General features: G+C 44.5%; 1 pseudogene; it reads left to right on the forward strand.

Moving 5' to 3' along the window:
- On the forward strand, window positions 1–23,741 carry LOC140720157 (ribonuclease inhibitor-like; annotated as a pseudogene).
- Window positions 23,742–25,541: the final 1,800 nt, after the last annotated feature.

The following is a 25,541-nucleotide window of genomic DNA, read 5'->3' on the forward strand; positions in this document are numbered from 1 at the left end:
ATGAGGGTGTGGGCGGAACTCAGACAGGAATACAGCAGCGAGCAAGGTAACAGTCCAGGGAACAGACAGAATTTCTGTCAGTATTTGGTACATCCTGATGTGAGATATGCCTTCAACAGCCAGTGGTTGAAACAAATGTTGCTTTCTCTTTTGGAAGGGCAATGGTGAGTTCTCCCCGGATTTTCGGGTTGTTGCACAATGGAGGTGAGGATAGTTTCCCGGTGTCTGTTTCTGTGACCGAAATTTTAAACTGGGAATCAGGGGTGGGTGGTGGTGGCTACTGAAATGACATTGGCGAACAGGATTAAAGAAAAACAAAATGATAAGCAGAGAGGGCAGCGTACAAAATCTGGAGGAACTCAGCAGGTCAGGTAGTATTGTAGAAAGAAATTAACTATCGACGTTTCGGTTAGAGGCATCTTAATCGGAGAATTTGTTCATTGATTTCAGAGATGTCTTGGGCACATAAGAAAGAGTCAGGACTGGTGAAGCATTATTCTGGCTGAAGGTCTGTGACCAGTAGAGTCCGCAAGGTTCACTGTTTCACCATGCGCCGTGTGTGATGTAAATAAATCAATAATGAACTATGATGCAAAACTCCATGAGTGGAATGATTCGTCGATTTACAGAGTTGGCGGAGTTCACTAAATTTGGGACTGTTGTCAAAGTGTTGGTTCCAATTACAAACACTGTAGAAATATGAACAGAGAATCACCAGGTACAGGTAATTAGGGCAAATGTGAGAAGTTGCACTTTGGGAGGTCAAGTTCGCAACGATGTGCACGGTGAATGCGGGAAGCGTTAATAAGATTGATGTACGGACGGGTCTTGTGATGGATATGCGCAGCTCCCTGAAAGTGGCAACACAGTTGGTAGTGTGCCAACGATAAGTTGAGGTATTTGTTTCAGATGGGCAATAACTGGATGAACTTTGGTTAAGAGACATTTTCAGTTTTGTGCACAAATCTGGTAACCACATCACGAGAATGATATGAGTGTGTGGACAGGGTGCAGACGAGTTTCACCACAAATCCCAGAGGGAATATGCTTATGGTTAGAGGGTAAAGTTTAAGGGGGCTTTAGGATGCATGTTCTCCACAGAGAGTAATCAATGTCTGGAATGTGCTGCCGAGGGAGGGACTGGAAACAGATACCCAGCAGCATCTGAGAGGGCGGGAACAGACGGACATTGGCCATGTTCCTGAAGATGGGATTGGTTTAAACGGCATCGTGTTGGCATACGCATGGTGCACTCTACTATTTTATGTTCTGTGACTGACTACAGATCTGACTCTGCAATCTCCGCCTTCCTGTCAAATTGTGAGGATCACCACCTGTTCCGGTTTGACGAGATTCTACACGGAGCGACTGGAGCAGGCGATTGAGGAGGGCGTGGAGGGAGTCGGCTTCATGTTAACACATGATCATCATTTCAATGAGCGGGAGTATTACGTAAGTGGAAGGAACATAGATTCAGTGTAGATTCTACTGAATCAATCACAGACCGACAGAACAGGCACAACGGCACCATTGGGCTATGACAATCCTGCAATGCTTGGGGTTAACATCAAGAAAAGAGTTTACATCTGCAGAAACACTGAACCTATATTCACCAATACAATCCTCTATCCAATTGTCGGAACACATTCATTTTTAGACGGGTTAGGATACAGACAATGATTGACAGGTGACTTTAGTAAAATGTCACTTGACGGATATTGCAAGTGGATACGGGACCACTTTACATCACTGTTTTTGGTATCAGATCAGGTTCCCAGTGTTCAACCTTAATGCCTATTCACCAATCTGTGTTCTCCTGATGACCCACGGGATTCCCACAAATCAAATATATAGTGAGCTATTTCTCATCTCATTTCTCGAGTCTACTTTCACCCTGATTTGCAATTGACCAGGCCACACTGATTATCGTCTCTCATTTGAACTACTGACCCTTTTTTGATCAATATCCGAACATGCCTCATGTTTCTGTTACCTTCTGTTTCTTGTGACTATTCCAATCTGAGTTTGTAATTACTACAGCATATACTGTTAACACCTGGAAGTGCAGCATTAGAATAGCTAACACCGAATTACAAATGGTCCTTGTGCTACTGGAGTGCATTCACCTAATGCCACCCAGATTGAATTTTAGTGAAGAGCCACACACCATACTGAACACCACATTCCACGTGAGGCAGCTGACAATTTCAATCCAAACCTCTTAATCAACATTACCACCAGTTGGCTTTGGTCTGTCACACAGGCACAATAGTTCTGAATTTGCTGTCTGCTCCTCACTGCCAATTCCCAGCCGTAGGCTGACACTGTTCCCCATCTCCCTCTGATCCCGGCGGGGAAGTGTAAACCTGCTGGGGATCACCAGCAGTTACCCCAGGGAAAATCAACAGCGACCCTGCCATACTTTGACCTACCCATAGTCATCAAACTCTACAGTACAGCAACAGACTCTTCTGCTCATCTACTCCACACCGACCTGACATTCATCTGAACACGTTCTGGAGACGCACATAACTCCCCCATTGAATGAACTTATCGAAACTGATCGTAAATGTTCAAATCGAATGTACATCGACTAATTCCAATGGCAGCGCGTTCCACGCCCTCAGCAACCTCTGAGTGAACAAATTCCCCTTCATATTATGGAGAAGGATAGGACTGGACCCAGGGTTGAGATTTCTGATTGGAGAAAGGCTAACATTGAGGAGATGCTAAAGGATTTAGAAGGAGTGGATTGGGACAGTTTGTTTCATGGGAAGGATGCAATAAAGAAATGGAGATGGTTTAAAGATGAAATTTTGAGGGTACAGAATCATTATGTTCCTTTTAGGTTGAAAGGAAAGGTTCAACGTTTGAGCGTGACATGGGATGTTGGAAACTTGGTTAGGAAAAAGAGAGATATCTAGAATAAATATCGGCAGCATAGAGTAAATGAGGTTCTCGAGGAATATAAAGAATGTAAGAAGAATCTTAAGAAAGAAATTAGAAAAGCTAAAAGAAGATACGAGGGTGCTTTAGCAAGTAAGGTGAAAATAAATCTGAAGGGTTTCTAGAGTTATATTAATAGCAAAAGGAAAGTGAGGGATAAAATTGGTCCCTCAGAGAATCAGAGAGGACAGCTATGTGTGGAGCCAAAAGAGATGGGGGAGATTTTGAACAATTTCTTTACTTCGGTATTCACTAAGTAGATGGCTATTGAATTGTGTAAGGTAAGGGGAACAAGTAGGGAAGTTATGGAAACTATGACGATTAAAGAGGAGGAAGTACTGCCGCCTTTAAGGTATATAAAAGTGGATAAATCTCTGGGTCCTGGCAGGATATTCACTAGCAGGGGCTCTGACAGAAATATTTCAAATGTCATTAGAAACGGGGATGTTGCCGGTGGATTGGCGTATTGCTCATGTGGTTCCATTGTTTAAAAAAGGGTTCTAAGAGTAAACCTAGCAATTATAGGCCTGTCAGTTTGACGTCAGTGGTGGGTAAATTAATGTAAAGTATTCTTAGACAAGGCCTTTGACAAGGTTCCGCACGGAAGGATAGTTAGGAAGGTTCAATCGTTAGGTATTAATATTGAAGAGGTAAAATGGAAACAACAGTGGCTGGATGGGAGATGACACAAAGTAGTTCTGTCAGGTTGGAGGCGGGTGATTAGTGTTGTGCCTCAGGGATCTGTATTGGGTACAATGTTGTTTGTCATATACATTAATGATCTGAATGATGGGGTGGTAAATTGGATTAGTAAGTATGCAGATGATACTAAGGTAGATGGCGTTGTGGATAATGAAGTAGGTTTTCAAAGTTTGCAGAGAGATTTAGGCCAGTTAGAAGAGTGGGTTGAACGATGGCAGATGGAGTTTAATGCTGATAAGTGTGAAGTGCTACAGTTTGGTGGGAATAATCCAAATTGGACATACATGGTAAATGGTAGGTCATTGAAGAATGGAGTAGAACAGAGTGATCTAGGAATAATGGTGCATAATGAAGGGGGAAACTCACGTGGATAGGATGGTGAAAAAAGCTTTTGGTATGATGGCCTTTATAAATCAGAGCATTGAGTATAGGAGTTGGGATGTAATGTTAAAATCGTACAAGGCCAAATTTGGAGTATGGTGTACAGTTCTGGTCACCGAATAATAGGAAAGATGTCAACAAAATATGAGAGAGTACAGAGAATATTTACCAGAATGTTACCTAGGTTTCAGTACCTTAGTTACAGGGAAAGGCTGAACAAATTAGGTCTTTATTCTTTGGAGCGTACAAGGTTGTGGGGTGACTTGATAGAGGTATTTAAAATAATGAGGGGGTTAGATCGAGTTGACGTGGATAGGCTTTTTCCATTGAGAGTAGGGGTGATTTAAACAAGAGGACATGATTTGAGAGTTAAGGGGCCATAGTTTAAGGGTAACACGAGGGGGGAATTCTTGACTCAGAGAATGGTAGCGTGGAACGAGCTTCCAGTTGAAGTGGTAGAAGCAGGATCGGTATTGTCATTTAAAGTAAAATTGGATAGTTATATGGACAGACAAGGAATGGGGGGTTATGGGCTGAGTGCGGGACAGTGAGACTAGGTGAGAGTAAGCGTTCGGCACGGACTAGAAGGGTCGAGATGTCATGTTTCCGTGCTGCAATTGTTATATGGTTATTTTGCCTTTCTCCTGTCATCGTTACCCCAGGACCTCCAATTCCAGACCCACCCAACCTCAGTTGTAAATGCCTTTTGGCACTTGCTCTGTCTATACCTTTAATGAACTTGTATACCTCTATCACATCTCTCCTGGTTCTCCAACACTCCATGGAATAATTTCCTAACCTATTTACACTTTCCCTCGATCGCAGATGCTCATGTCCTGACAACAATCTTTAAATTTGTTCTGCACACGTTCAATTTTATTGATATCCTTTCGAGAGGGAGGTGCACAAATTGCTTCAAATTAGCCTGTGCTACATCAATTTCGACATGATATCCCAACTTCTGTATTCAATATTTTGATTTATGAAGACCTATGTCCTAAATGCTTTACAACGCCATCTAACTTCGACAACATTTTCAAGAGATTTTTCATCTGTATTCCCAGACACTTCAGTTTCACCGCACTGTTCAATGTCCTACCTCTCAATGTCTTAGTGTTATCGTGGTTTATCCTCAAAAAGTACATCACCTCACACGTGTCTTCATTAAATTCTGTCTCCCAATCTACATTCCACCATTTCTAAACTGTTCCACGTCCCACTGCAATCTCTGATAACCTTTCTCGCTCTTATAGCCTTGGTGTCAACCAGATTTGATGACCCAGTTTAGAACGTTATCATCCAGAGCGTTGATACATATGACAGACAACAACAAGATCCCTGCCGCACACCTCTAGTCATAGAGTCAGAGAAGCATGTCTCTGCTGCCACTCTTAGCTTCTCTCGTGAATCCATTATCTAAACTAGCATACTCTCATGTCATGAATGCCAAGCCACTTAAATCTTATTGACAAAGCTCCCATGATGGACTTCGTCAATGGCCTAGCTGAAATCCCTGTAGACAACTTCCACTAACTTGTTTTCATGATTTGCTTGGTAAATTCCTGGAGAAGCTATAAGATTGGTTAGATGGGATCTACTAGGCACAAATCCGTGTTGACTATCCCTAATCAATCCTTGCCCATCCAAATGCTCATATTCAGTCCCTTAGAGTACCTGCCGGTAACTTTCCCATCACTGGTGTCAGTCTCACCAGCCTGTAATTCCCTGGCTTATTCTTACAGACTTTCAAGCAGCAGAACAACATTACCTATCCTCCAATACTTCCGCATCAAACATTTAAAATATCTTTACTGAAGCACACGCAATCTCTGTTTAGCCTCAAACGAGGTACGAAGCAAAGCCCCAGGGATGTATCTACCCTAACCTGCTTCAAGACAGTAAATATCTCCTCTGTAATCTGTATAGAGTCCGCGATCTCACTGCTGATTTGCCTCACTCTAACTACTCTGTATGTCTCCTGACTAAGTATAAATTCAAAAAAATTGATTTAAAATCTCCCGCACTTTTTCTCAGCTTCATGCATAAAGGCCCACTCTGAACTTCAAGAGGACCAATTTTGTTCTGAATATATTTGATGAAGAGTTTGGTATTCTCCTTTCCCTTGTCTGCTAGCGCAAACTCATGCCGTACTTTAGCCCTCTTGTTTTCTGAATTAGTAACTCTTGCATTTCTTTTACTCATCAAGTGCCTCATCTGATCCCTCGAGCCTGTACTTATGATGCGCTCGGGGCCTCAATATCTCTCAAAAACCTAGGTTCCCTGAATATGATACCCTTGCCTTTTAATCTGTCAGTAAGATTCAATCTGTACTTGTGGTCATTCATGCATTCAAACTTTGTACTCTCAAAATATCAGTTTTGGAAGCCTCACACCTACCAAGCACATCTGTTACCAGAAAGCAACCAATCCCAATCCATTTCGTCAGATCCCTTCCGATGCTACTGAAGTTGGCCTTTCTCCAATTTAGATTCTTAACCCGAGGGCCAGCCCCATCCTTGCCCATAATGATCTTTAAACTAATGGCATTATGATCACCAGATCCCTGCACACATGCTTGTCACCTGCCGTATCTTGTACCCTGATAGAATTCCAGTATGTGCTGTTTACAGGCACGAGCGCAATGTATAGATTATGGAAACTTCCCTGGACATATTTGACAAACACAATCCCATCGAGCCCTTTAAAATGTGGATATCACAGCCAATAAATGGACAGTTAACATTACCTACCATCAGAAGCCGATGTTCCTTGCAACTGTCTGTGATCTCTCTGCAAATTTGATCCTCTAAGTCCCAGTAACTATTGGGTGATGAACAATGTCATCCCATTAACCTGGTCGTTCCTTTCTCATTGCTCAGTTTCACCAATGTAGGCTCAATAGATGAGCTCTCCAGTCTGTCCAGTCTGAGCAATGCAGTGATATTTTCCCTTAAGCGACCACTCCTTCTGTAATCCGACCAGGTCTGTTGAATCATGTCTAACGCTACAGAACCCTGGATTGCTGAAAAGCCAGTCTTCACCAATTCCAACCAAATCACATCAATAGTCGCCATCCTGTAATTCAATGTGTTGATCCATGCGTGAAGCTCATCTTCCTTTCCTACAACACTCTTTACATTGAAATAATACGGATTTCGGAAAAAAAATAGCTTCATGATGCTCATCCTTTAGCTTCCTGACTTTCCCACACAACCGCTACATTGTCCACTCCGGTTCTTCATTCCCCTGCTCATATTTAACACATCCCCACTCCCTATGCAGCGCTAACAAACCTTCCCCCATGGGTATCAGTCCCCCTCCAACTCGATTTCAAAACCAACACGTCTGTCCAAGTCCCAAATTCCTTGGAAGAGAGCCCGATCATCCCAACATCTGAAGCTCTCAGTCATGCACCATCTCATCAGCCACACGTTAGACTGTATTATCGTCCTACCTCAGGCCTCACTACTACCTGGTATGGATAGCGATCTTGAGAACACAACCCTGGGGGTCCTGCGCTTTGGCTTAGCATCCATGAACACACATTGCAGGAGCTCCTCACACTTCCTGCTCTTACGTCATCCGGCGAATCACCCTGACGTTAAGAAAGTTTCAGACTCGATGCGAGAGATCCCCGAGCTTAACAACACACCATCCAGAAATCTTGTTGTCGTCAACAGAATCCCCAGTCTGTTTTCCTAACCGCAGAATTCGCCCTGTTAATGCAGCTCACTCTTCTCAGTCCTTCTGAGTCACAAAACCAAACTCAGTGCCAGAGGTATAATCGACATGGCTTTTCTCTTCTAGGACATACCCGGAAACAGAAAATTTGTTCTGTTATAGAGGGGCTCTCTGCAGTGACATATTCTGATTTCTCCCTCTTGACAGTCACCCACTTACCTGAGTCCTGCCCCTTGTGTATAGCTGCATCCTTGTACATCCTGTCAGTCAACCTCTCAGCCTCCTGAATGATCTCGGTTTCATCCAGCTCCAGCTCCAGTTCCTTAGCACAGTCTGTAATAAGCAGCAGTTGGATGCACTTCTTCCAGTTCTACTTGTCAGGGACACTGGATTTCTCCTTGTCTTGTCACACCCTGTAGGAAGAACATTCCACTATCCTGCCTGGCATTCCCACTGTTCTAACCGTAAAAACGGGAGTTAAAATATTGCCCAAATTCTAGCTAAAGCCTCACTGGACCGTCTCTGACACTAAGCCTCAATTCTCCACACTATCTCTGGCTCACTCACCCTATGTCTGCTCCACTTAAACATTGCTAAGTGATAATTACTGCGCAATCTGTGACACAGAATGTCCGGACTGACACCTCTCGCTTTTTAAAATTCTTTCTCCCGCTATGAACACTTCAATGGCTGTTAGCGATCTGTGTCGAGCAGAAAGTGCTGGGACTGTCCATGCTCAGGGTAGATTTGTACCCATCTCTCCGCTCCTCAATATATTCCCCATTCTTCATTACAGAGCGTGACTGAGTTCGCGGAGAAGGGAAACCGAGCGGCTGCTTCCAAACTCCTCCTGGATCTGGTGATGGAGAAGGGCACCGGAGCCCGGAGGGTGATGTGGGAATCCTTTGTGAAACTACACCATCATTTACCGAAGCTGAGCAGAATATTGAATGAAATACGGGAACGTGGTACGGTGAACAATACACTATGTGTTACAGATGTAAATGCTAATGAATTTACAGTATTACAAAGAACAGACTTCATGCAGGTTAATCTGTTTGAACAGGTGACGGCCAGTTCGCCTACATGGACACTTAGCGGGGTTTATCTGAAGTGCCCGTGCGTCTGAAAGGTAAGCGATGGAACGGAAATCTCAAAGTCTTTCTTTTACTCTGAGAGTCTGAATACCTGTCTTTCGTGATATGATTAGAGACTGTCTAAACATGGGAGACATTTTTTGTTGCTGTGGCTGGAGGACATGTAACCATCTGTAATTTCCAGAACACCTTTTACCGTCCGGGACTTCGGCTGTGCACCTGGAGACATCTATGAAATTTAACCCCATACTCAACCCTATACACCTGCCTTCTCACCATATCTTTTGATGCCCTGACCAATCAAGACCTTCTGCCATAAATATACCCATGGACACGGCCTCTACTGCAGTCTGTGGCACAGCATTCCAGCATTCACTGTTCATTGGTAACAATAGTCCTCCTTACCTGTCGTAAATGTTTACCTCTCAATTTTGATGTTGTGCCTTTCAGTTCTGGATACGCCCACCACAGAAAACATCCTGTACATATCCACGCTATCTGGTTTTTTCAACATTCAGTAGGTTTCAAAGAGATTACCACCCCCCACCCCCTGCATTCCTGCAAATTCCAGTGATTACAGGCCCAAAGTTGCCAAGACGCTTCTCCTATGTTAACCCCCTCCCCCATTCCCAGAATCATCATCGTGAATCTCCTCTGGACTCTCTCCAATGACAACACATCCAGTCTGAGATATGGGTTCCAACATTGTTGACAATACTCCAAGCGTGGCCTGACTACAGTCTTATAAAGGCTCAGCATTATCTCCTTGTTTTTATATTCGATTCCCTTTGAAATAAATGCCAAAATTGCATTTGCTTACTTTGCTACAGACTCAACCTGTAAATGAACCTTCTGTGAATCTTGCTGGAGGACTCCTAAGTCCCTCTGCACCTCAGGTGTTTGGCCCTTCCTCCCATTGAGATAATGGTCCGCACTATTGTTCCTTTAACCAAAATGCATTTTCATACATTTCCCAACACTCTATTTCATCTGCTACTTTTTTTGCCCATTCTTCCAATTTGTCTTCTTTCTGGTACAATCGCATTGCTTCCTCAGCACTACCTATCCGTCCACCTATCTTTTTATCATCCGCAAACTTTGCCACAAAGGCATCAATTCCATTATCTAAATCATTGATCAAACAATGTAAAAAACTGCGGTCCCAATACTGACCCAGAAGAACACCACTGGTCACAGGCAACAAACCAGAAAAGGCCCCTTTTATTCCCACTCGCAGTCTCCTGTCTGTCAGCCATTCCTCTATCCATGCCAGTATCTTTCCTGTAACGCAATAGGACTTTATCCTGTTCAGCAGTCTCATATGTGGCACCTTATCAAATGCCTTCTAAAAATCCAAGTAAATGGCACCCACTGACTCTCCTTTGTTCACCATTCCTATTATTTCCTCGAAGAATAGATTTACCAGGCATGATTTCCCTTTACAGAAACCATCCTGACTTTGACTTATCTTGTCATTAGTCTCTTGGTACCTCGAAACCTCAACCTTAATAAGAGATTACAACATTTTCCCAACCATCGAGGTTTGGTTAACTGGCCTATAATTTCCCTCCTTTTGCCTTCCACTCTTGTTAAAGAGTGGAGTGATATTTGCAATCCTCCAGTCCTCCGGGACCATGTCAGAATTAAGTGAATTTTGAAAGATCATGACCAATGCATCGGTTATCTCTCCAGAAACCTCTCTCAGGTCTCTGGGACGTAATCCATCATGCCCTGGTGACTTATCCAACTTAAGACCTTTTCGTATGCCGAGTACTTTTTATTTTGTCATAGCAATGACACTCAATGCTACTGCCTGCTACTTAAGGACCACTGCACACTGCTGACGTCTTCCATAGTGAACACATATACAAAGTACCCATTAGGTTTATCTGAAATTTCTTTGTCCCCAATTACTATCTCACCAACATCATTTTCCAGTGGTTCAATTTGAACTCTCAACTCACTTTTACTCTTTATATTACTGAGAAAATGTTTATTATCCTGCTTTATATCATTGGATTGCTTGCCCTCATATATCATCGTTTTCCTTCCTATAGCTTGTTAAGTTGCCTTGTGTTAGATTTTAAAACGTTTCCTTTCATCCAAATTTCCTTCACTTTTGAAACATTATATATGCCCTTTCCTTGGCTTTTATGCGGTCCTTAACTTCCTTTGTCAATCACCGTTTCCTGCCCCTGCCGCTTAAGAACTTCTTCGTCTGCGGACCGTATCTATGCTGCGCCTTGTGAACTATTCCCAGAATCTTCAGCCATCTATGTTCTGCCGCTATTCCAGCTAGTATCCTTTCTAATCCACCTGGCAGAGCTCCTCTCTCATGTCTCTGTAATTCGCTTTATACCATTGCGCTACTGATATATGTAAGCTATGCTTCTCACTCTCAAATTGCTGTTTGAATTCCATCATGTTCTGATCACTGCCTCCTAAGGTTCCTTTGCATTAAGCTACCTATTAATATAGATTAACACCCAATCTAAGATAGCCTTTTCCTGAGTAGTCGCAAGCACAAGATACTCTGCAAAGCTATCACGTTGGTATTCAATAAATTCCCTCTCTTGCGAGCCAACACTTTAAATATGCTTGATTTTCCTATTCCCCTTGCATATTGAAGTCCCCCATTACAATAGTGTCATTACCATTATTACATGCCTCTTCCAGTTCCTTTTTCAATCTCAACCCCTCCTCTTGGCTACTATTCTGAGGCCCTAATATAATTTTCATCATGTTTATTTTCACCTTTGCAATTTCGGATCTTGACCCACAAAGATTAAACAAGGATTGAACCCCATATCATGTCTTTCTAAATATATAATTCCATCACGAATCAACAGAGCCACACTACCGCCTGAGTCGTCCTGCCTGTCCTTCGATACAAAGTATGTCCTGTGATCTTGAGGTCCCAACTATGGCCACGACTCAGTGACGCCCACAAAATCAAAGCGACCGATGTATAATTGCACCAAGTGTTCGTCCACCTTGGTCCGAATGCTACGCGCATTAAATACAACGCATTCTGTTCTGCATCTGCGCCCTTTTGAATTACATAAGAACATAAGAGATAGCAGCAGGAGTAGGCCAATCGGCCCCTCAAGCCTGCTCCGCCATTCAACAAGATCATGGCTGATCCAATCTTAACTCTAGTTTTCACCGAATCCCACAAGGCAACAATGCCAAACAACGGGGCACCATGCCGCCCATTTTATTTTATTATTCATCCCGCCCAAACCCATGTGATCACCCGGGAAAAAAAAAACCGAGTTGCCAGTTGAGGAGAAAAAATCTGGAAAATTCCTCTCCGACCCATCCAGGCTATCGAAAACTGGTCCAGGAGATCACATGGCTGATCTAAACCTAGCCTCATGTCCACTCATGTTCACCGTATCCCCTAATGCCACTTTTATCCAGAAAAATGTCTATCTCAGTTTTGAATTTATTGAGTGTATTAGCTTCCACAGCTCTCTGGGGCAATAAATTCCACAGCCCCACTACCCTCTGAGAGAAGAAATTTCTCCGCATCTCAGTCCTGGAACGGCATCCCCTTATTTTAAGATTATACCCCCTAGTCCTCGTTTCACCCATCATTGAGAACATTCTCCCCGCACCCACCCGATCAAGCCCCTTCACAATCTTATATGTTTCAATGAGTTCGCCTCTCATTCTTCGGAACTCCAAAGAGTAGAGTCCCAATCTACTCAACCTCTCATCATACATCAACCCACCCATCTCCGGAATTAACCTAGTGAACCTTCTCTGCACTGCCTCGAGAGCCAGTATGTCCTTTCTTAAATATAGACACCAGAACTGCACGCAGTACTCCAGGTGTGGTCTCCCCAATACCCGGTACAACTCCAGTAAGACCTCCCTGTTCTTATACTCTATTCCCCTAGCAATAAACGCCATCATTCCATTGGCCTTCTTGACCACCTGCTGCACTTGCATACTAACTTTTTGTGTTTCCTGCACCAGGACCCCCAGATCCCTTTGCACAGAAGCACTTTCCAGTTTCTCTCCATTTAGATAATAACTTGCTCTATTATTTTTCCTGCCAAAGTGCAAGATCTCACACTTGTCAGTATTATATTTCATCTGCCAAATGTCTGCCCAATCACTCAGCCTATCTATGTCCCCCTGCAGGGTTTCAATGTCCTCCGCACTCATTACACTCCCTCCCATCTTTGTGTCATCAGCAAACTTCGATACGTTGCACTTAGTCCCTTTCTCCAAATTATTAATATAGATTGTAAAGCGTTGGGGTCCCAACACCGACCACTGCGGAACACCACTAGTCACCAACTGCCAGTCTGAGAATAAACCATTTATCCCAACTCTCTGTTTTCTGTTAGAAAGCCAATCCTCCACCCATGCCAGAATATTATCCCCAATCCCATGATTTTTTACTTTAAGTAATAATCTTTGGTGTGGCACCTTGTCAAATGCCTTTTGGAAGTCCAAATACACCACATCCACTGGTTCCCCTTTATCTACCTTATATGTTATGTCCTCAAAGAACTCCAACAAATTTGTCAAACATGACTTCCCTTTTGTAAAGCCAAGCTGACTTTGTCCTATTAAGCTATGTTTATCCAAATGCCCTGTTACTGTTTCCTTAATTATCGATTCCAACATTTTGCCAACCACAGATGTTAGGCTAACGGGCCTATAATTCCCAGCCTTCTGTCTATTGCCCTTTTTAAATAAAGGAGTTACATTAGCATTTTTCCAATCTGCCGGGACCATTGCCGAGTCCAGCGAGTTTTGAAAAATTATCACTAATGCATCCACAATCCCGACCGCCACTTCCCTTAAGACCCTTGAATGCAAGCCATCCGGTCCAGGGGATTTATCCACCTTCAGTCCCATTAATTTATCAAGTACCATTTCCTTGGTGATTTGAATCTTAGTTAGCTTCTCTCCCCCTAGAGCCCCCTGTTTATCCAGTGTTGGGATATTTTGAGTGTCCTGTACTGTAAAAACTGATACAAAATATTTGTTCAGCGTTTCCGCCATCGCCATGTCCCCTACCATTAATTTCCCGGTCTCATCTTCTAGGGGACCAACATTTACTTTAGCCACCCTCTTTCTTTTTATGTAACTATAAAAACTCTTACTTTTATGTTTTTCGCCAATTTACTTTCATAATCTATCTTCCCCTTCTTAATCAATCTTTTTGTTATTTGCTGCTGATCTTTAAAAGCTTCTCGATCTTCAATCTTCCCACTAGATTTAGCTACCTTATATAACTTTCTTTTTAGTCGTATACTTCGCTTTATTTCTTTACTTAGCCACGGATAACTATTTTTTCTTTTACACCCTTTTTTCTTCAGTGGAATATATTTTTCTTGATAGTTGTAAAATAACTCCTTAAATATACACCACTGATCAAGTACCGATCTACCCTTTAATCTATTTTCCCAATCCATCTTAAGCAATTCCGCTCTCATACCATCATAGTCTCCTTTATTTAAGCTCAGTACGCTTGTTTGAGAACCAACCCTCTCATCCTCTAATTGAATATGGAATTCGACCATGTTATGATCACTTATTCCAAGGGAATCCTTTACTAGGACATTTTTTTATTAGTCCTGTCTCATTACACAGGACCAGATCTAAGACTGCTTGCCCCCTTGTCGGCTCAGTAACGTATTGTTCAAGGAACCCATCCCGAATACACTCAATAAACTTTTCTTCAAGGCTGCCGTGTCCGACTTGATTAGTCCAGTCAATATGAAAGTTAAAATCCCCCATAATTATAGCTGTTCCCTTATTACAAGCCCCAACTATTTCCTGATTTATGCTCCGACCAACTGAGTTACAGCTGTTTGGAGGCCTATAGACTACTCCCACCACTGCTTTTTTCCCTTTACTATTTCTTATTTCTACCCAAATTGTTTCATTATCCTGATCCTTTGAGCCAATATCATTTCGTTTTATTGCAGTGATTTCTTGCTTTATTAACATAGCCACCCCACCTCCTTTTCCTTCTTGCCTGTCTCTCCTAATTGTCGAATACCCTTGTATGTTTAATTCCCAGTCCTGGTCACCCTGCAGCCATGTTTCCGTAATTGCCACAATATCATAACCATACGTAATTATTTGGACCGTCAACTCATCAATTTTATTCCTAATACTACGTGCATTCAAATAAAGGACTTTCAAATATGTTGGACACATTTCCTACCTTTTCCTTTTGTACAACTTTACGCTTATCTCCGTACATTCTTTCCCCTCCTGACACATTCTGTCTTTTTATTCCTCCACTTTTACCTACATCCATTACCTTCTCCATTGTCTTTTTAATTATTTGCTCTCTAGAATCCTCCCCCCCACTAGTTAGTTTAAAGACCTCTGTGCAGCCCTAGTTATATGATTCGCCAGGACACTAACCCCAGCCCGGTTCAGGTGAAGCCCGTCCCTCCGGAACAGTTCTCTCCTGTCCCAGTACTGGTGCCAGTGTCCCAAGAAACAAAACCCACTTCTCCCACACCAGTCTTTGAGCCACGCGTTTATCTCCCTAATTTTATTTCACCTAGCAAAATTTGCTCGTGGCTCAGGTAATAATCCAGAGATTATTACCCTTGAGGTTCTGTTTTTTTTAATTTGACCCCTAGCTGCTCATATTCCTGTAACAGAACCTTCTTCCTTGTCCTATCTATGTCATTAGTACCGACGTGTACTAAGACAACTGGATCCTCCCCCTCCCACTGCAAGTTTCTCTCCAGCCCAGAAGAGATGTCCTTAACCCTGGCACCAGGCAGGCAACATAGCCTTCGGGACTCTCGCTCTCGGTTGCAGAGAACCCTATCTATCCCCCTGACGATACTGCCCCCTATTACTACAACATTTCTATTGACTCCCCCCTCTGGAATGGCCCCCCACTCCACGGTGCTATGGGCAGGTTGCTCATCCTCCCCACAGTCCCCGCTCCTGCCCTCACAGGGAGTTAAAGCCTCGAATCTGTTGGACAAGAGCAAGGCCTGCATCTCCTCCAGCCCTACCTCCTGGATTCCCCTACTTGCCTCACTCATAGCCACACCATCCTGTGCTTGACTGCAATCTACATTAGTTAATCTATTAGGTGTGGCTATCTCCTGGTACACAGAGTCCAGGTAACTCTCCCCCTCTCTGATGTGTCGCAGTGTATGAAGCTCGGACTGCAGCTCATCAATATGAAGCTGGAGTTCCTCGAGCAACAAACGCTTGCTGCAAATGTAGTTGCCGTGTCCCTCAATGGGGTCTACCTGTGTGAATTTTGCCTGTGTGGTGCATTTCAACACTTCGATCTGTCTGCATTTCAACCTAATCATGAGCTTCTCCTTCCTTACATTCATGTTACACCTATCATCTACTCTTGAGCTTGTTGGCGCATCCTCAGCTCTATCATCCTGGTTCCCATACCGCTGCCATGTTAAAACACTCCCAACAGTTCCAGTAAATCTGTCCGCCGTAATATTGGTACCCCTCGTATTCGTGCAGCCCATCCATTTTGGACAGGGCACGCCTGTCCCAGAGGTTGTCCTAATTATCCAAAACCTGAATCACTGCCCCCGCTGCAATTCTTCAGCCGCTCATTTATCTGCCACCTCATTCTATTCCTACGTTCACTATCGTGTGAAACAGACAACAATCCCGAGATTACGATGAGTTCCAGCTTCTCAGCTTCCTTCAAGACCACCTCCTGTTTTTCTTCCAGGGTCATTGATACCAATATGTGCCATGACCGCTGGCTGCGCACCCTCTCTTTTCAGCATATTGTGGACGTGCCCAGAAACATTTCGGATCCTGGCACCTGGGAGACAAAGTACCATCTGTGTCCCTTTTAATGTCCACAGAATCGCCTATCTGTCCCTCTGACTATAGAGTCCCCTATTACTGCTGCCATCCTTTTCAGTTCCTACTGTACTGGGCAACATCAGGGAATTGCCTGAATTCATGTACAAGTTCCCTGGAGCAGAGGAGACTGTAGAGGTGTGGTAGGCTTGTATAGCCTGAGTTCATGTACCAGCTCCTCGGAGAATAAGAGACTGTAGAGTAGAGCGGGGTGTGTTACATCGCGACTGGTTCAGCCTGGAAAATGAAACAAAAATAATCTTCCTTTTCTGTGAGTCAGTACTGACTGTTTAAACTTAAATGATTCTCAGAAGCATCGGGTCCATTATGAAACATAGAAACATTGAAAACCTGCAGAACAATACAGGCATTTCGGCCCACAGATCTGTGTCGAAAATGTCCCCACCTGAGAAAGTACCTAGGGTTACCCATAGTCCTCTATTTCTCTGAGCTCTATTTATCTGTCCAGGTTCTCTTAACAGACCCTATCGTATCCACCTCCACCACCATCGCCGTCAGCCTATTCCACGCACTCACCACTCTCCGTGTAATAAAGTTAACCCTGACATCTCCTCTGTACCTACTTCCAAGCACCGTAAAACTGTGCCCTCTCATGCTCGCCATTTCAGCCCTGGGAAAAAAGCCTCTGACTCTCTACGTGATCAATGCCTCTCATCACCTTATACACCTCTATCAGATCACCTCTCACCCTCTGTCACTCCAAGCAGAAAAGGCCGAGTTCACACAACCTATTCTCATGAGGCATGCTCCCCGGTCCAGGCAACATCCTCGTAAATTTCCTCTGCACCCTTTCTATGTGTTCAACACCCTTCCTGTAGTGACGCGACCAGAATTGAGCAAGGCATTGCAAATGAAGTCTGACTATGTTCCTGTCTATCTGCAGCATTACCTCTCAGCTCCTAAACTCAGTTCCACGATGTTCGAAAGCCAATGCACCGCATGCTTTCTTAAACACAGAGTCAACCTGCGCAGCAGCTTTGAGTGTCTTAAGAATTTAGACGCCACACTGCCAAGAGTCTTTCCATTAATGCTATATTCTGCCATCATATTTGACCTACCAAAATGAACCTCTTCACACTTATCTGCATTGACCTCCATCTGCCACTTCTCATCCCAGTTTTGCATCCTATCAATGTCCTGCTGTACCCTCTGACATCACCCCACACCAGTGACAACACCTCCAACCTTCGTGTCATCAGCAAATTTACTAACACATAATGCACGGTGTGTTACACCGTGTCTGGCTCAGCTGCGAAATGAAAACTCTGTGGCTCAGTCCTGACAGCTTAAACCGAAAGGAATATCAGCAACATCAGATCCGTTATGAGAAAAAAATGAACTAAATTGCCCATTGCCCCCCTCCACTGTTACCCTCTGCAGTGTTGCTCAGTTCAACAGAAGCTGAGCAGTGAAACCACCCGCTCCACACAACACTCTCCTCTCCAGAATCACGTGTGCACTTGGTGCTCGCTGGAACACCGGGGAATCAGGAGACTACAAACGGAGGGGCGAGTGGACGCTTTAATAGCGAAACTAAATCAGATCAGAAATGTTTCTGTGCCATCAGTCATTTTCAGACACTCTGTCTCTGAACTCCAAACAATCTCTTCAATAAGTTTTATTTTTGAGGAAATACGCGATTGTTCCATGTTCATCAGATCAGGCATTGACAACCTATTTCCTCAGATGTTCGACAGAAACACATGGAGACTCTGCGGGAACAAACTGAAAAACTAAGAGTGAACACGATCCTGATGAGGGAGAAGGTGAAGGTTTTCCAGCTGGTTGATCGATACGCTGAGCTCACGGTCATTTCTACTGTTCGAGATCGGACACTGGTGGAACATGAGCTGCTGGTAAGAGGCAGAGACCACGAGCAGTGGAGACAGAAACATCTCTGCAAAGACTTGGAGAAAATCCACATTGCTCATCTGTTTCAGAATCGTTACTCACATAGTTTTCGGGAAAAAATGAAAAGAACTTCAGGATGTTCGGCAGCAGTGGTCGGAGTCCCGGGGATCGGGAAAACAACAATGGTACAAAAGATTGTTTATGACTGGTCCACAGGGAAAATATACGAACAATTCCATTTTGTATTCTTTTTCAAATTCCGAGATTTAAACTCCATTAACTGTAGAATAAATCTGAGGGAATTGATTCTGGATCAATATCCTTACTTTGGGAATGTACTGAGAGAGGTGTGGAAGAACCCAGAGGGTTTACTGTTTATTTTTGATGGTTTAGATGAATTCAAACAGAGAATCGATTTTTCTGATAGTCGGAGACACACAGAACCCAAGCACCAGTGCCCAGATCCCGAGTGGTGGTGTGAAGTGTCGGACATTGTGTACAGTTTACTCCAACACAAGCTGCTCCCAGGGTGTTCAGTTCTGGTGACCACCCGCCCTACTGCGTTACATTTATTGGAAAAGTCAGAGATCAGCATCTGGGCTGAAATCCTGGGATTTGTTGGTGAGGAACGGAAGGAATATTTCATCAGATATTTTGATGATCAGACGGTGGCAGAAGCTGTTTTCAAATACGTGAAGGAGAACGAGATCCTGTACACCATGAGCTACAACCCCTCCTACTGTTGGATCCTCGCTCTGGCACTGGGCCCCTTCTTCACACAAAGAGTCAGGGACCCGCAGCGAGTTCCCAAGACCATCACCCAACTCTATTCCTACTATATCTACAACATCCTGAAAAACCACGGCCGTGAAATTGAGAACCCCCGTGAAGTGTTACTCAGGGTTGGTCAGATGGCCTTCAGAGGAGTGTCCGAGAAGAGGATTGTGTTTACGGGTGAAGATTTGATCAACTACAATCTGCAGCCTTCCCAGTTCCTGTCCGGGTTCCTGATGGAGCTTTTGGAGAGAGAAGATTCTGCCCGGAGCGTGGTGTACACATTCCCACATCTCACCATCCAAGAGTTTGTAGCTGCAGTCGCACAATTCCTGACTCTACATCCCGGCGATATCCTGAAATTCCTCACTGAAGCCCACAACACGACAGATGGGCGATTTCAGGTATTTCTGCGTTTTGTTGCTGGGCTCTCCTCCCCAATGACAGCTCGGGGCCTGGAGGAGTTTCTGGGTCCATTTCTTCATCAAACAACCTGCCGGGTGATTGACTGGGTGAAGGAGGAGGTTAAACGCCAGATTGGAAACGCAAAGAGCGAAGCTGGTAAAAGGAGCCTCCTGAACACCTTGCACTCCCTGTTTGAGTCTCAGAATCGTGGACTGGCTCAGGCTACACTGGGATCTGTGGAAAATCTTTCATTCAGTGAAATGTCACTGACCCCAATTGACTGCGCGGTCCTGTCCCATGTCATCGGGTTCTGTGATACAATAATAAACCTCGATCTGGCTGGCAGCCACATTCAGTGTGAAGGAATCCAGCGGCTGGGACCCGGGCTGCACAAGTGCCAGGATTTGAGGTAACTTGATTTATCGCTCACTCTGAACTGTGAAACTTCCATTGTGATTTTGGCAAAGTTGTAGTAAATCCGATTGTGAAGAATTGTGTAAAATGTCCAGGGGATCGATCCGTATTTCCCCAAGGATGAGAGGTTTCTGTGTTTCGTTGTTAAGGGGTGTGGAGACTTTAGATTAGTAAACAATGGCCATTTGTTTAATGGTAGTAAATCACGGGAATGGCCGTGACTGCAGCAGGTTGGTCAGAGTTTCACACAGCCTTCCCAGTGAAGACAAGAGATCGTCAGCGGACTGTCCCTATGAGAAGGAAATAATTATCATTATGAAGTTGTCCTCCACTGCCCTTCCCCGCGTGTGACTGTCACCATCAGTCCACCTGTGTGACTGTGCTCACTACCAGATACCCAGACCCCATGGGTGCATCTGTTCTCCCGCTTGTGGGCCTCAGTTCAAACCCACTCCTCCCGTGCAATCCCTCGTCTAGTTGGAATTTCTTTTCCCATCAGTATCCTCCTATGGGATCTCTCTTTCCCATCCCTCTTCCTCTTGTGGGATCTCTTCTCCTTCCTCATGTGGGACCACTCCTCTTTCCTCTGTGGGACCTCTCCTCCAGCCTCCTCCGTGATCTCTCTTCCTCAATCATCATCCTCTTGCAGGTTCTCTCTTTCTATCCCTTTTCCTCAGGTGGGTTCTCTTCCACCATCTCACATCGACACTTTCCCATTAACAAATCTTCCTCACTGTGGGACTTTCCCCCATCCTTCAACCCCATCCCTCCCGACCCTCCCGAGTGTGGAACACGTTTCTAACTATTGGTGAATGACACAGAATATGTGGAGTTTACAGGGTCACGCTGAGAGACAAACTTACTGACATTCGGTGAATACGCTGGAGCTGGGCAGTGAGGAACATTGACAGTGATGGGAACTCCGACCGGTGATTTACTGACGGGTTTAATTTTTTCTGAAATATCTGAGTGAGAGAAATTCCCTCAGACACACGGGTTGAATCACTTTGTTCATCAATTTGTTTAGACTTGGGCGTAATGAACTGGGAGATTCTGGAATGAAACCGGTGTCGGCGGCACTAAACAACCTGGAGTGCAAAATAGAGAAACTGCGGTAAGTACGGGACTGTGGGAGATTGTGTTTACAGTCACTGGGTGTCTGACACTGAACACTAACGAGATATGTAATTGTGTTACTGATAAACACTGGGGATTTGTACCATCTCCTGTCTCGCTGTGTCCTTCACCCCGCTCTCTCTCATCTCCAGGCTGAGCCATGTCGGTGTCACAGAATCCGGTGCCAAGGAACTCACTTCCGCACTGAATACAAACCGATCACTTACGGAGCTGCTACTGAGTGAAAATGACCTGGAAGATTCCGGAGCGAAACTGGTGTCTGCGGCTCTGAGGAATCCGGAGTGTAAAATACGGAAACTGGGGTAAGTACCAGACTGTGGGAGATTGTGTTTACAGTCACTGGGTGTCTGGCACTGAACATTAACGTGATCAGTTATTGTGTTACCGATAAACACTGGAGATTTGTACCGTCTCCTGTCTCTCTGTCCTTCTGCCTCACTGTCTCTCATCTCCAGGCTGGAGAGAGTCGGTCTCACAGATTCTGGTGCCGAGGATCTCGCCTCCGCACTCAGAACAAACCCATCACTGATGGAGCTATACCTGAGTGATGATAAGCTTGGAGATACCGGAGTTAAACTGATGTCTGTGGGTTTGAGGAACCCGCAGTGTAAAATACAGAAACTGCGGTAAGTACCAGACTGGGGTATTGAGTTTACAGTCACTGGGTGTCTGAAACTGAACAATAATGTGATCAGTAATTGTGTTACTAATAAACACTGGGGATATGCACCGTCTCCTTTCTCTCTGTGTCCGTCATCCTCACTCTCTCTCTCTCATCTCCAAGCTGGAGAGAGTCGGTCTCACAGAATCTGGTGCCGAGGATCTCGCCTCCGCTCTCAGTACAAACCCATCACTGACGGAGCTGCAACTGAGTGATAATGAACTGGGAGATTCAGGAGTAAAACTGGTGTCCACGGCATGAGGAACCCGGGGTGTAAAATACAGAAACTGGTGTAAGTACCAGACTGTGGGAGATTCTGTTTGCAGTCACTGAGTGTCTGACACGGAACATTAATGTGATCAGTAATTGTGTGACTGATAAACACCGAGGATTTGCTCCGTCTCCTGTCTCTCTGCGTCCTTCACCCTCGCTCTCTCTCATCTCCAGGCTGGACAATGTCGGTCTCACAGATTCTGGTATCGAGGATCTCGGCTCCACTCTCAGAACAAATTTATCACTGACGGAGCTGGACCTAGGATGGAACTCTCTCACAGATCGATCTGTCCCCGGTCTCCGCCGCCTCATACTGACTCTCCCCAGTCTGGTGTGGATCCGGTGAGTGTTTGTGTTAATGTTCAATGTGATAAAATAACAGCGGATCCGCGGGTTTTCTGGTGATATTTGTCTGTGAGTGTTGTTGAAACATTAACCTCAGTCTGCTGTAACTGATACTGTTGTGTAATCTGTTTATTTCATCTTTATTCCTCCATCTGTTTCAGGCTGGGTGGGAATCACTTCAGTGAGACCGGGAGGAAGGAACTGAGATCTCTGCAGGAACCCAGACCCGGACTAAGAGCGTGGACCGCGTGAACCTTTATTCTTTCTTTATTATTTCTTTCGTTTAGAAAATCAACGTGCCCAATTCAATTCCATTCATCAGCTTAATATTGATGGTGTGACCACAGAGTAATCTAATAAAAATAGTAAAATATTGTTCTGCTTGTTCTGCTCAAACTATTGTGAAGCATCTACACTACATTTCATGAATGATATTAATATTCTTAGGAAGCTGTCCAATGATTAGAAAGTCTTGTGTGATGCTCATATTACCTTGGGAGAGGTTAAGGCTGCCATTTCAAATTTAAAAATCAATAAGTCGCCGGGTGTGGACGGTCTGACTACCGAATTTGTAAGATGTTTTCTGACACCTTAGCTCACTTTTTTAACTAAAATTGCTTTTTTTTTAGAATACATTGATAAAGAATTTCTTCCCACTTCTTTAACACGGGGCCTTATTACTTTAATTCCCAAACCAAGAAAAGATAAATTATTTATCAATAATTGGCATCCTATTTGCCTTCTCAATAGTGATTATAAAATTCTGGCCCAAATCATTGCTCACAGAATGAACATAGTTTTAACATTTATTATTGATGAAGCACAGTCAGGTTTCATAAAGGGTCAGCATATCTCTAATAATGTCAGATTGATTATTCTCATCTTGTTCAAAATGATAGTTTTATACTGTTTTAGATTTTTGCTAAGCTTTTGATACTATTGAGCATCAGTTTATCTTCACTGCTCTTGGTAAATTTGGATTTGGTCCATTAGTTTGCAAGGCGGGGTGGAAATTATCCCGGGAGGGAATCTTTTTGCTCCCCTTGCTGAGGACGGTGCATTCAGCAGTCTGGCCGATATAATGATGTTAAATTGACAAATCCCTCGGCAGTGAGCCTGGATCTACAGCGCTCTCGCACGCGGGCCTGAAGTGTGATTTTATAACCATCGGTTCCGCGATGCAGAGTGATGGTGAGAAACGGGAATGATTATTCAGACTGGCACTCGTTGTCGCCGGTCAGCTGATTGTGTGTGAATGTGAGTGAGTCGAGAGCAGCTTATTTATTCCCGCATGTCAGCAGCTCACACGTTGTTTAACTTACACTTGTCATGATGAATTCAATAAACCGCTGTAGCTTCCTGTCTTGGTGTCGGACTTTATTCTCATCAGAGCAGAAACGATGACCTGCGATTACTGCTGCTCTCCGCCCCCGGAGAACTACAATAATGGGTCTGAGCTCCTCACACTGACACAGTAGCGTCTCAGCCCCAGGCAGAGTTATGTCGGACTTGCAGAGTCTGGGTGCTCAGGATCTCATCTCCACTCTACCCCCATCGTGGCTAACTGCCCCTGAAGACTGTTAAAATCGACTGTTATGTCAGACGTGATTTCACTTATGTCCCAAGTACGATAGTGATGGGGGATGGAATACCGGCGTTAGGCAAAGGTTGAAGCTCCCTCTACATCATCCCATCACACACACTCCCGGGGTCAGACACAGAGTGAAGCTCCCTCCACACCGACCCATCACACATTCCCGGGGTCAGACACGGAGTAAAATTCTCTCCTCGCCTTCCGATCTCGCCCTCTCATACCCAGCCACGGAGAAGCGGTCTCTGTGGCGTGAGATGGATCAGCTAAGTTCAGATTGAAACTGCAGCACAGGAACATCCTCCATCCCACACACGAGTTGAATCTACGTAGGGGTGGTCAGAGAGATCGGGAGTGATACAGGGTGCACGGAGGTGGAGCGGGTGGGAGGGGGCACAAATGGAAAGGGAAATGGTGGTGGATATTAGTACGCTAGCGGTTGACAATCGAATTTGACGTCTATCGTGGAGAAGTCGCCCAGGATGAAATAGAAGATGAGGATAATTTTGCAAAATGAGACCCCAACCCTAGGCGTCCTATCTCACCGACCGCACTCCTAACGGGACGCTATCCATTCCCATCCACTCACACTGGCCTCGCACTCAATCGAAGGCCATCTTTTCCCATTCATTCCTACCATCCGCACTCCCAATAGACGTCACCCCTTCCCATTCACTCCGCCCATTCGCATTCCTAACGGGACGCACCACGACCCATTCGCTCCCATCATCCGAAAATTCCAACGGGACCCCACAGCTTCCCATTCACTCCCACCATCCACACTCTCAATAGACCCCAAGAGAGTGACGCTGTGACATGAAATAGTCACAGATTCGCTTAAAATGTCTGACGGAACAGTTTAGGGCTGGTTTAAAGTGGGCTTGTTTAAAGTGGGCTTCGGGAATGGAGGGGGTGAGAGGCCGATTGAAAGCGGCCTTCACCATCGTTAATTTTGTTGAGAAAAAAGGAGAGATATGGTGACTGAAAGAGACCCCGTTCGGCCGGGTTGAACCGGGACCAAGGAGGGAGCGCCGCCTTGGTTAAAGTGAGCGGCATAGAAGGAGTGAAGCACACGTTGACTGCAAATGGCCGACGCTCCTCTGAAATGGCTGCTGGGGAGGGAGTGACGGATTTGGTAGAAGTGAGCATAAGAGAGGGAGGGACGCGCTGACTTAAAATGGGGGAATCCTGGGTTAATGTTGCACAGACTGACAGATACAGAATGAGACACACTCTCACACTGTAACAGAGACTGACAGATACAGAATGAGACACACTCTCACACTGTAACAGAGACTGACAGATACAGAATGAAACCCACACTCTCGCAGTGTTTCAGAGACTGTTATAAAATAATATTTTATTTTTTAAAATAAAATAAAATGTTATGAGAATAAAATTCTTACATTCACACTAA

Source organism: Hemitrygon akajei, unplaced genomic scaffold (assembly GCF_048418815.1).
Source record: "Hemitrygon akajei unplaced genomic scaffold, sHemAka1.3 Scf000037, whole genome shotgun sequence".
In the NCBI taxonomy this organism is placed as follows: Eukaryota; Metazoa; Chordata; class Chondrichthyes; order Myliobatiformes; family Dasyatidae; genus Hemitrygon; species Hemitrygon akajei.